Genomic DNA, 10,446 nt, shown 5'->3' with positions numbered 1-10,446 from the left:
TCTCTCTAGTCGGGCCATCCACATACTGAATGAGAAATTCCTCCTGAATACACTCAACAAATTTCTCTCCATCCAACCCTCTAATACTATGGCTGTCCCAGTCAATGTTGGGAAAGTTAAAATCCCTGACTGTTACCACCCTATTTTTCTTGGAGCTATCTGTAATCTCCTTACATATTTGCTCCTCAATTTCCTGCTGACTATTTGGGGGCCTGTAGTACAATCCTATCATTTCCCCCTTCTTATTTCTCACTTGTACCCATATAGACTCAGTGGGCGAACCCTCGGATATATCCCTTCTCAGTACGGCCGTGATGCTTTCCCTAATCAAAAGTACAACTCCCCCTCCTCTCTTACCTCCTGTTCTATCTTTCCTACAGTATCTGTACCCTGGAACATTGAGCTGCCAGTCCTGTCCCTCCCTTAGCCATGTTTCAGTAATTGCTATAATATCCCAGTCCCATGTACCCATCCATGCCCTGAATTAATCTGCCTTGCCCGTCAGGCCTCTTGCTTTGAAATAAATGCAGTTTAATCTGGACTTCCCTTGCTCTCTGTCTTGCTCTTGCCTGACCTGTCTGGTACTAGGATTACTGACACTGCCTTTACTATTTAATGTGCTCTCTTTAACTTCCATGCTGTCCTCAACCTTCTCTTCTGTCTCCCTACTGCTTTGGATCCCACCCCCCTGCCAAACTAGTTTAAACCCTCCCGAGTGGCTCGAGCAAATCGCCCCACCAGGATGTTAGTCCCCCTCCAGTTCAGCTGTAACCCGTCCCTCTTGAACAGGTCACCACTTCCCCAGAAGAGATCCCAATGATCCACAAATCTAAATCCCTGCCCCCTGCACCAGCTCTCAAGCCAGGCATTCATCGGCCTAATTCCTACTCTCACTCGCATGAGACACCGGCAGTAGTCCTGAAATTACTCCCTTCGAGGTCCTGCACTTTAGCCTTCTGCCTAATTCTCTACATTCACACTTCAGAACCTCATCCCTTTTCCTACCTATGTCGTCGGTACCAATATGTACAACGACCTCTGGCTGCTCACCCTCCCCCTTAGGAAAGTCCTGCAATCGCACAGAGACGTCCTTGACCCTGGCACCAGGGAGGCAACACACCATCCTGGAGTCTCGATCGCGGCCACAGAAACGCCTGTCCGTGCCTCTAACTAGCGAGTCCCCTATTACTACTGCTCGCTTGCTCTTTGCCCGACCCTGTCCCACAGCAGAACCAGCTGTGATGTCACAGGCCTGGCTGCTGCTGGTATCTCCCCCTGACAGGCTGTCCCCCTCAACAGCATCCAAAACGATAGACCTGTTTGAAAGGGGAATAGACACAGGAGACTCCTGCACTACCTGCCTGTCTCTCCTGGCAGTCACCCATCTACCTGTCTGAACCTGTGGTGTGACAACCTCCCTGTAACCAGTGTCTATCACACTCTCTGCCTCCTGTATGCTCAGTAAGAAGTCTCACAACACCAGGTTAAAGTCCAACAGGTTTATTTGGTAGCAAAAGCCACACAAAGCCACTTAAAGACTTGATTAGTTGTAAGTATTCACATTCCAACCATTATTCATGTAAATTGAGTTTGTGTCTTTATAAGCTCTGTTTGTGAACAGAATTCCCACTCACCTGAAGAAGGGGCTTGCAGCTCCGAAAGCTTGTGTGGCTTTTGCTACCAAATAAAGCTGTTGGACTTTAACCTGGTGTTGTGAGACTTCTTACTGTGCTTACCCCAGTCCAACGCCGGCATCTCCACATCCTGTATGCTCCGCAGTGCATCCACCTGCCGCTCCAACCAAACAATGCGGTCTGTGAGGAGCTGCAACTGGACACACTTCCTGCAGACAAAGTTGTCAGGGAGACTTGATTGCTCTCTAATTCCCCACATCTGGCAGGAGGAGCATACCACTGCCCGAGCTACCATTCTGCCCTTATGCAGGTAAAAGGATAAAAGGATCTTAACTCACCTGTCCCTTGCTTGTGGTCCTCCCGACATCTTCTTTTTTGGTTGGAGGAGGAGGTAGGGAGGGAAACACTGAAGTTGTGTTTGGGGTTTAGTTGTCCCTTTATAACAGCTCCTCCACGAATCACCTTCTGGTCGCAGTGACTGCGCCTATGCAAATCTTACCTGCAACAGCCAACCAGCTTAGCCGCTCTGCTGCCCTCACCTGGACAACATTCACCGTCCCCAATCCCCTGGCACTTCCCCCGTGTAAGAGTTTTAACAACACCAGGTTAAAGTCCAACAGGTTTATTTGGTAGCAAATGCCATTAGCTTTCGGAGCGCTGCTCCTTTGTCAGATGGAGTGGAAATCTGCTCTCAAACAGGGTACAGAGACACAAAATCAAGTTCCAAAATAATCAAGTTACTTCCCCGGTGGCCGGAGAGGAATTAAACATTTGTGTCAGAACCCCTGAAATTTCCTGCCTCGACTCCCACAACAGCCTGGGATGCAATTCATCTGGGCCTGGGGACTTGTCTGTTTTTAACCCCATCAAACTCTCCAGTACCTCTCATTTCCCGTGTCAAACTGTGCAAGTTCCTCAAAGTCCCTTCTCCTGAATTCCGTACCGACATTCCCCTTTCCCAGAGTGAAGAACTATGAGAAGTTTTCATTTAAACCTTTCCACCCCATGGTTGTGCCCTTGGTCCCGAATGGGTCCCACTCTTTTCCTGGATAACCTCTTCCCTTGAATGTATCTCCCCCGAACCCTGTTTGCAAGTGCTTTATCTTGCGGCCTTTTTGCTGTTCTAATTGCTTTCTTCATTTCCCTCCTGCCTTCCTCTCTTGACTCTCCATACAGCTGAACTCACTCTGATTCACTTCCTTTACAGTGTCATGATGTCTCTATTTTCCTAATGTCCTGTGTCCCTTCCCCCTGCCAGACTAGTTGAAGCTCCTCCCAAGAGTAGCAGCAAACCTACCCACAGGGATGTTGTCTGTAATGTGGTTCAGATACAGAACGTCCCGCTTGTCCAGGTCCCAATTCCCCAGAAACACTCCCAGAGATCCACGAATCCAATAGATTTAAGGGTAAAAGGGGCAAAGTTTAAAGGAGATGTAAGAAGTAAGTTTTTTTTTCCACACAGAGTGGTAAGTGGCTGGAATGCGCTACCAGAGGAGATGATAGAAGCAGATATAATAGCAACATTTAAGAGGCAGCTTGACAGATACATGAACAGGTTGGGAATCGAGGGATATGGACTGCATTGAAGCAAAAGGCCTTTTGTTTTGAGGCACAGGTTTGATGGGTGAAGGGCCCGTTCCTGGACTGTACTGTTCTTTATTCCTCTTTGTTTCATACTCTGAGAGACCTCCTGCCTCAGGGACAGCCGGCAGTGAAGAAGGCAAATGATATGTTGGCCTTCATAGCGAGAGGATTCGAGTTTAGGGATAGGGATGTTTTGCTGCAATTGTACAGGGCGTTGGTGAGGCCACACCTGGAGTATTGTGTGCAGTTTTGGTCTCCTTATCTGAGGAAGAATGTCCTTGCTATAGTGGGAGTACAGCGAAGGTTTACCAGGCTGATTCCTGAGATGGCAGGTCTGTCATATGAGGAGAGACTAAGTCAGTTAGGATTATATTCACTGGAGTTTAGAAGAGTGAGAGGGGATCTCATAGAAACTTATAAAATTCTAACAGGGTTAGACAGGGTAGATTCAGAAAGAATGTTCCCGATGGTGGGGGGATTCCAGAACTAGGGGTCATAGTTTGAGGATAAGGGGTAAACCTTTTAGAACTGAGGTGAGGAGAAATTTCTTCACCCAGAGGGTGGTGAATGTGTGGAATTCACTCCCACAGGAAGTAGTTGCGGCCAAAACGTTGAGATTTTAAGAAGAAATTAGATTTCGTTCTTGGGGCGAAAGGGATCGAGGGATATGACCTGTACACAAAAAACGGGTGGCACTTGAATCCCAGGGGGACCAATATCCTGGCAGGAAGGTTGGCTAAGGCTACTGGGGAGAGTTTAAACTAGATAGGTTGGGGGGAGGGGATCGAGACAAGGTGACTGGGAGCGAGGAAGTTAGCTCGCAAACAGAGAAGGGTTATAGGCAGTGCAAGAGGGCGGATGGACAGGGAATAGAGAAGGGGAGAGCTCAGACCAAAGGATTGAGATGTGTTTACTTTAATGCCAGGAGTATAGTGAATAAAGGGGATGAGCTCAGAGCGTGGATCGATGCCTGGAAGTGTGATGTGGCGGCCATTACGGAGACTTGGATGTCTCAGGGACAGGACTGGATACTCCAGGTGCCGGGATTCAGATGTTTCAGGAAGGACAGGGAGGGAGGCAAGAGAGGGGGTGGAGTGGCACTGCTGATCAGGGATAGTGTCACAGCTGTAGAGAAGGTGTATTCTGTGGAGGGATTGTCCACCGAGTCTCTGTGGGTGGAAGTTCGGAGTGGGAAGGGGCCGGTCACTTGGCTGGGAGTTTTCTATAGGCCGCCCAATAGTAACAGGGAGGTGGAGGAGCAGATAGGGAAACAGATCCTGGAGAAATGCAGTAATAGCAGAGTTGTTGTGATGGGAGACTTTAATTTCCCAAACATAGATTGGAATATCCCTAGGGTAAGGGGATTGGATGGGGAAGAGTTCGTTAGGTGTGTTCAGGAGGGTTTCCTGACACAGCATGTGGACAAACCTACAAGAGGAGAGGCTGTACTTGATCTGATACTGACTAATGAACCTGGAACAGGTGTCAGATCTCTCAGTGGGAGAGCATCTTGGGGATAGCGATCATAACTCTATCTCCTTCGGGCTTGCATTGGAAAAAGAGAGGATCAGGCAAGCTAGGAAAGTGTTTATATGGAGTAAGGGGAAATATGAAGACATTAGACAGCAAATTAGAGGAGTAAATTGGAAGGAGGTATTCTCAGGGAAATGTACTGAAGAGAGGTGGCAGTTTTTCAAGGAATGTCTGTCTAGAGTTCTACAGGATAACGTTCCGAGCAGACAGGGAGGTGTTGGTCAGTTAAAGGAACCGTGGTGCACAAAAGCTGTGCGGGACCTAGTCGAGAAGAAAAGGAAAGCGTACAAAAGGCTCAGAGAGCTTGGCGAGGATAGGGATTTAGAAGAGTATATGGCTTGTAGGAAGGGACTAAAGAAGGAAATTAGGAGAGCCAGAAGGGGTCACGAGAAGGCCCTGGCAGGTAGGATTAAGGAGAACCGTAAGGCGTTCTATAAATATGCGAAGAGTAAAAGGATGAGACGTGACGGAATAGGGCCTATAAAAGGCGAAGGCGGGAAAGTCTGTACGGAACCAGTAGAAATGACAGAGGTGCTCAATGAGTATTTTGCCTCTGTTTTCACAGAGGAGAAAGACCTGGGTGGATGTTCTGTGGGCTTGCGGTGGACTGAAAGGATTGAGTATGTGGACTTTAAGAAAGAGGTTGTGCTGGAATCTTTGAATGGCATCAAGATAGATAAGTCGCCGGGTCCGGATGGGATGTACCCCAGGTTACTGTGGGAGGCAAGGGAGGAGATTGCAGAGCCTCTGGCGATGATCTTTGCGTCGTCGATGGAGACGGGAGAGGTGCCAGAGGATTGCGGATATCGTTCCTATTTTCAAGAAGGGGAATCGGTATAGCCCAGTTAAGTACCGACCGGTGAGTCTAACCTCAGTGGTTGGTAAACTGATGGAGAAGATCCTGAGGGACAGGATATGAGCATTTAGAGAGGTTTAGTATGCTCAAGAATACTCAGCATGGCTTTGTCAAGGGCAGATCGTGCCTTACGAGCCTGGTGGAGTTCTTCGAAAATGTGACTAAACACATTGACGAAGGGAAGGAGGTAGATGCGGTTTATATGGATTTTAGCAAGGCGTTCGATAAGGTCCCCCATGCAAGGCTTCTAGAAAAAGTGAGAGGGCATGGGATCCAAGGGGCTGCTGCCCAGAACTGGCTTGCCCAAAGGAGGCAGAGAGTGGGTATAGATGGGTCTTTTTCTAAATGAAGGTCGGTCACCAGTGGTGTGCCCCAGGGATCTGTTCTGGGGCCCTTGCTGTTTGTCATTTTCATGAATGACCTGGATGAGGAAGCGGAGGGATGGATTGGTAAGTTTGCCGACGACACGAAGGTTGGTGGGGTTGTTGATAGTCTGGAGGGATGACAGAAGTTACAGAGGGACATAGATAGGATGCAAGACTGGGCGGAGAAGTGGCAGATGGACTTCAACCCAGATAAATGCATCGTGGTCCATTTTGGTAGGACAAATGGGATGAAGGAGTACAATATAAAGGGAAAGACTCTTAGTACTGTAGAGGGGTCCGGATCCATAGGACTCTGAAATCAGCCCCGCAGGTGGAGGAGGTGATTAAGAAGGCGTATGGTGTGCTGGCCTTTATCAATCGAGGGATTGAGTTTAGGAGTCCGGGGATAATGATGCAGCTATATAAGACCCTCGTCAGACCCCACTTGCAGTACTGTGCTCAGTTCTGGTCGCCTCACTATAGGAAGGATGTGGAAAAGATTGAAAGGGTGCAGAGGTGATTTACAAGGATGTTGCCTGGATTGAGTGGCATGCCTTATGAGGATGGGCTGAGGGAGCTCGGTCTTTTCTCCTTGGAGAGACGAAGGATGAGAGGAGACCTAATAGAGGTATATAAGATGTTGAGAGGCATAGATCGGGTGGACTCTCAGAGGCTTTTTCCCAGGGTGGAAATGTCTGCTACGAGAGGACACAGGTTTAAGGTGCTGGGGGGTAGGTACAGGGGAAATGTTAGGGGTAAGTTTTTCACACAGAGGGTGGTGGGCGAGTGGAATCGGCTGCCATCAGTGGTGGTGGAGGCAAACTCAATAGGGTCTTTGAAGAGATTTCTGGACGAGTACATGGAGCTTAATTGGATGCAGGGTTATAGGTAGGTCTAGAAGGTAGGGATGTGTTCGGCACAACTTGTGGGCCGAAGGGCCTATTTGTGCTGTAGTTTTTCTATGTTTCTATATGGGGGGAAGGGGGGGAATCAGGATATTGAATTTGATGATCAGCCATGGTCATAATGAATGGGGGAACAGGCTGGAAGATCCGAATGGCCTCCTCCTGCTTCTAGTTTCTATGTTTCCACATTTATTTGTGCGTGTTTGTTTGTGTGTGTGTGTGTTTTTGCTTGTGTATGTTTGCATGTTGTTCTGTGCATGTTTGCATGTTGTTCTGTGTGTATGTACACGTGTTTGTGTGTGTGCATGTTTGTGTATGTTTGCGTGTTGGTGTGCGCGCCTTTGTGTGCATGTACATGTTTGTCTGTGTGAATGAGTGTGTCTGTTTGCATGTTGGTGTGTGCATGTTTACATGTGTTCGCGAGTGTGTGTTTGTATTTACATGTGTTTATGAACGTGTGTGTTTACATGTGTGCCTGAGTGTGTGTGTGTGTATGAGTGAGCCTGCGCATGTGTGTGCGTGCACTTGAGTATTTCAAACTTTTTTGTTCGTATGCTTTTCCTTTCAACTTGTCAAGTCTGGTTTCAAAATAAACAAATAACTGTTGTTTATTGAAGAATCTTGGACATTGAGTAGTTATTCTGGATTAATAGAAATAATACAACATCCTGGTGTACAAGACACTTGTGGATGGTGGACAGGCTTTGGGGGGAGTCAGGAGGTGAGTTACTCTCCGCTGGATTCCCAGCCTCTGACCTTTATATGGCTGGGTCTCAGTTCACTTTGTGGTCAATAGTAACCCCCAGGATGTTGACAGTGGGGGATTCAGTGATGATAATTGCATTGAATGTCAAGGGGGCGATGGTTAGATTCTCTCTTGTTGGAGATGGTCATTGTCTGGCGCTTGTGTGGTGCGAATGTTATTTATTACTTGTCAGCTCAAGTCTGGATATTTTCCGGGTCTCGCTGCATTTGGACATGGACTGCTTCATTATCTGAGGAGTCATAAATGATACTAAACTTTGTGCATCAGTGAACATCCCCACTTCAGACCTTATGACAGAGGGAAGGTCATTAATGAAGCAGCTGAAGATGATTAGGCTTCGGACACTAACCCTAAGGAACTCAGTTCCAAGATGTCATACTGCCCTCTCCCATTACTGACAATATGACACTGGAGCCTGTTGATAACTACATATCGAGGCACCACAATCACCAGCAATCTGTCCTTCCATGCTGAAATAAGCACACACATCACAAAAGCTGCAGCTGTGACGATCAACATAGAACAGTAACTTGGCTGAAAACACCAAACTGTGACTCCACAAAGTCTGTATTCTTAGCACATTCCTTTACAGTGGAGGCACCTGGACAACACAAGCTAGGCAGGAGAAAAGGCTGAACAGTTTGTAACCTTCACTGTCTCAGATGTAACCTTGCCATCGCAAGGTCACCTACTCGGAGATCCTGAAGTGTGCTAATTCCATCAGCATGCACTCATTGTGAAGCCACAAAACCATACGAAATAGAAGCAGGAACAGGCCATTCAGCCTGCTCTGCCATTTTAATAAGAACATGGCTTATCTAACACTCACTAAGTTCACTTTTGTGCCTTATCTCTATTACCCTTAATTCCCCCAACTGGTTAAAAACCTATCGGTCTCAGCCTGGGAAATGTTCAAGGACTCCGCCTCTACAGGTTTCTGGGGTAAAGAATTCCAAAGATTCACCACTCAGAAAGAAGAAACTTGTCCTCAAATCCTCCTTCAACGAGCACCCGCTTATTCTGGTTCTACCATCTCCCATGAGTGGAAACATCCCGTGTCCAACTCCTTTTATATCACCTCTTGTTCTCAACTCCAAGGAGTACAACCCAACCTGTTTGACCTTCCCTCATGTGGCAATCCCTCTATACCCGGATCATCCAGTAAACATCCTCTGTGCTGCCTCCAATTATACTATATCTTTCCTTAAATGCTGGGCAAAACCAGTACACAGTATTCGACATGTGGCCTCATTAGTACCTTGTGCAGTTGCAGACAAACCTCTACTTTTATATTGCAGCCCCCTTGAAATAAAAGCTCGCATTCCATTTGCCCTCCCTATTACTATATGTTGTGAAGCATATGAAAACACACATGTACTAACTGACTTGGTCATGTTCACTGAATGATCAAAGACCTTCTGCACAATGCACTGATCACTAGCTCATGATGTCCTGGATGCCACACTTCTGCCACATGGACACCTGCAGGCACTATATGAAGGTGGCACTGACAACTGGGAGAAACAGAGGGCACCGAATCATGCACTTTCTCAGCTGACGTCTTTGCAGCAAATATAGCAGAGGCTATGCCATTCCAAAGCAGGGAACCAGAGCCACTCCTGGCGATGCTTAACCCTCAGAGTGGATCACAACTGTGGTAAACCCTGGTTAGATTCTTACCTGCTTCAAGAAGACGACCATCATCCCAGTACCAAAGAAAAACCAAGCAGCGTGCCTTAATAACTATCGTCCGGTGGCTCTGACATCCATCATTGTGAAGTGCTTCGAAAGGTTAGTCCTGGCACGAATCAATTCCAGCCTCCCGGACTGCCTGGATCCACTAGTTTTCCTACTGTCGCAACAGATCCACAGCAGATGCCATCTCCCTGGCCCTGCACTCAACCCTGGAACACCTAGATAACGAGGACACTGATGTCAGACTCCTATTTATTGGCTACAGCTCAGACTTTAACACCATTATCCCAACAAAACACATCCAAACTCTGTAGCCTAAGGCTTGGCTCCTCCCTCTGTAACTGGATCCTGGACTCCTGAACACACAGACCACCATCAGTAAGAATAGGCAACGTCATGGATGAAGACAACAGTGGCCCTCGGGTGAGGGTGCTTAACTGGGCGAGGAGCAAATACATCCAAATTAGGCAGGAACTGGGGAATGTGGATTGGGAGCGGCTATTTGAGGGTAAATCCATGTCTGGTATGTGGGAGGCTTTTAAAGGCCGGTTGATTGAAGTGCAGGACAGGCACAAAATTGAAGGGTAGAAATGGCAGGATTCGGGAACCATGGATGACAAGGGAAATTGTAAGCTTAGTCGAAAGGAAAAAAGAAGCATATGATAGGTCCAGGCAACTAAAAACCGATGAAGCCCTGAGGAGTATAGAGAAAGCAGGAAGGAACTTAAACGTGGAACTTAAACGTGGAAACATGGCTGAAAGGGGCCATGAAAAGTCTTTAGCAAACAGGGTCAAGGAGAATCCTAAAGCTTTTTATGCATATATTAGGAGCAAGAGGGTAGCAAGAGAAAGAGTAGGCCCACTCAAGGACAATGGAGGGAGGCAAGGCACGAAGCGGGTGAGATCATTAATAGAAACAGAAACTAGAAGCAGGAGGAGGCCATTCGGCCCTTCCAGCCTTCTCTGCCATTCATTTTGATCATGGCTATCATCGAATTCAAAAGCGTGATCCCCCCCTTTCCCCCATATCCCTTGATTCTATTAGCCCCGAGAGCTATAACTAATTTCTTCTTGAAATCACACAATACTTTGGCCTCAACTACTTGCT

This window comes from Mustelus asterias, unplaced genomic scaffold (genome assembly GCF_964213995.1).
Source record: "Mustelus asterias unplaced genomic scaffold, sMusAst1.hap1.1 HAP1_SCAFFOLD_261, whole genome shotgun sequence".
Classification (NCBI taxonomy): domain Eukaryota; kingdom Metazoa; phylum Chordata; class Chondrichthyes; order Carcharhiniformes; family Triakidae; genus Mustelus; species Mustelus asterias.
Note: the sequence above shows the minus strand (reverse complement) of the source record.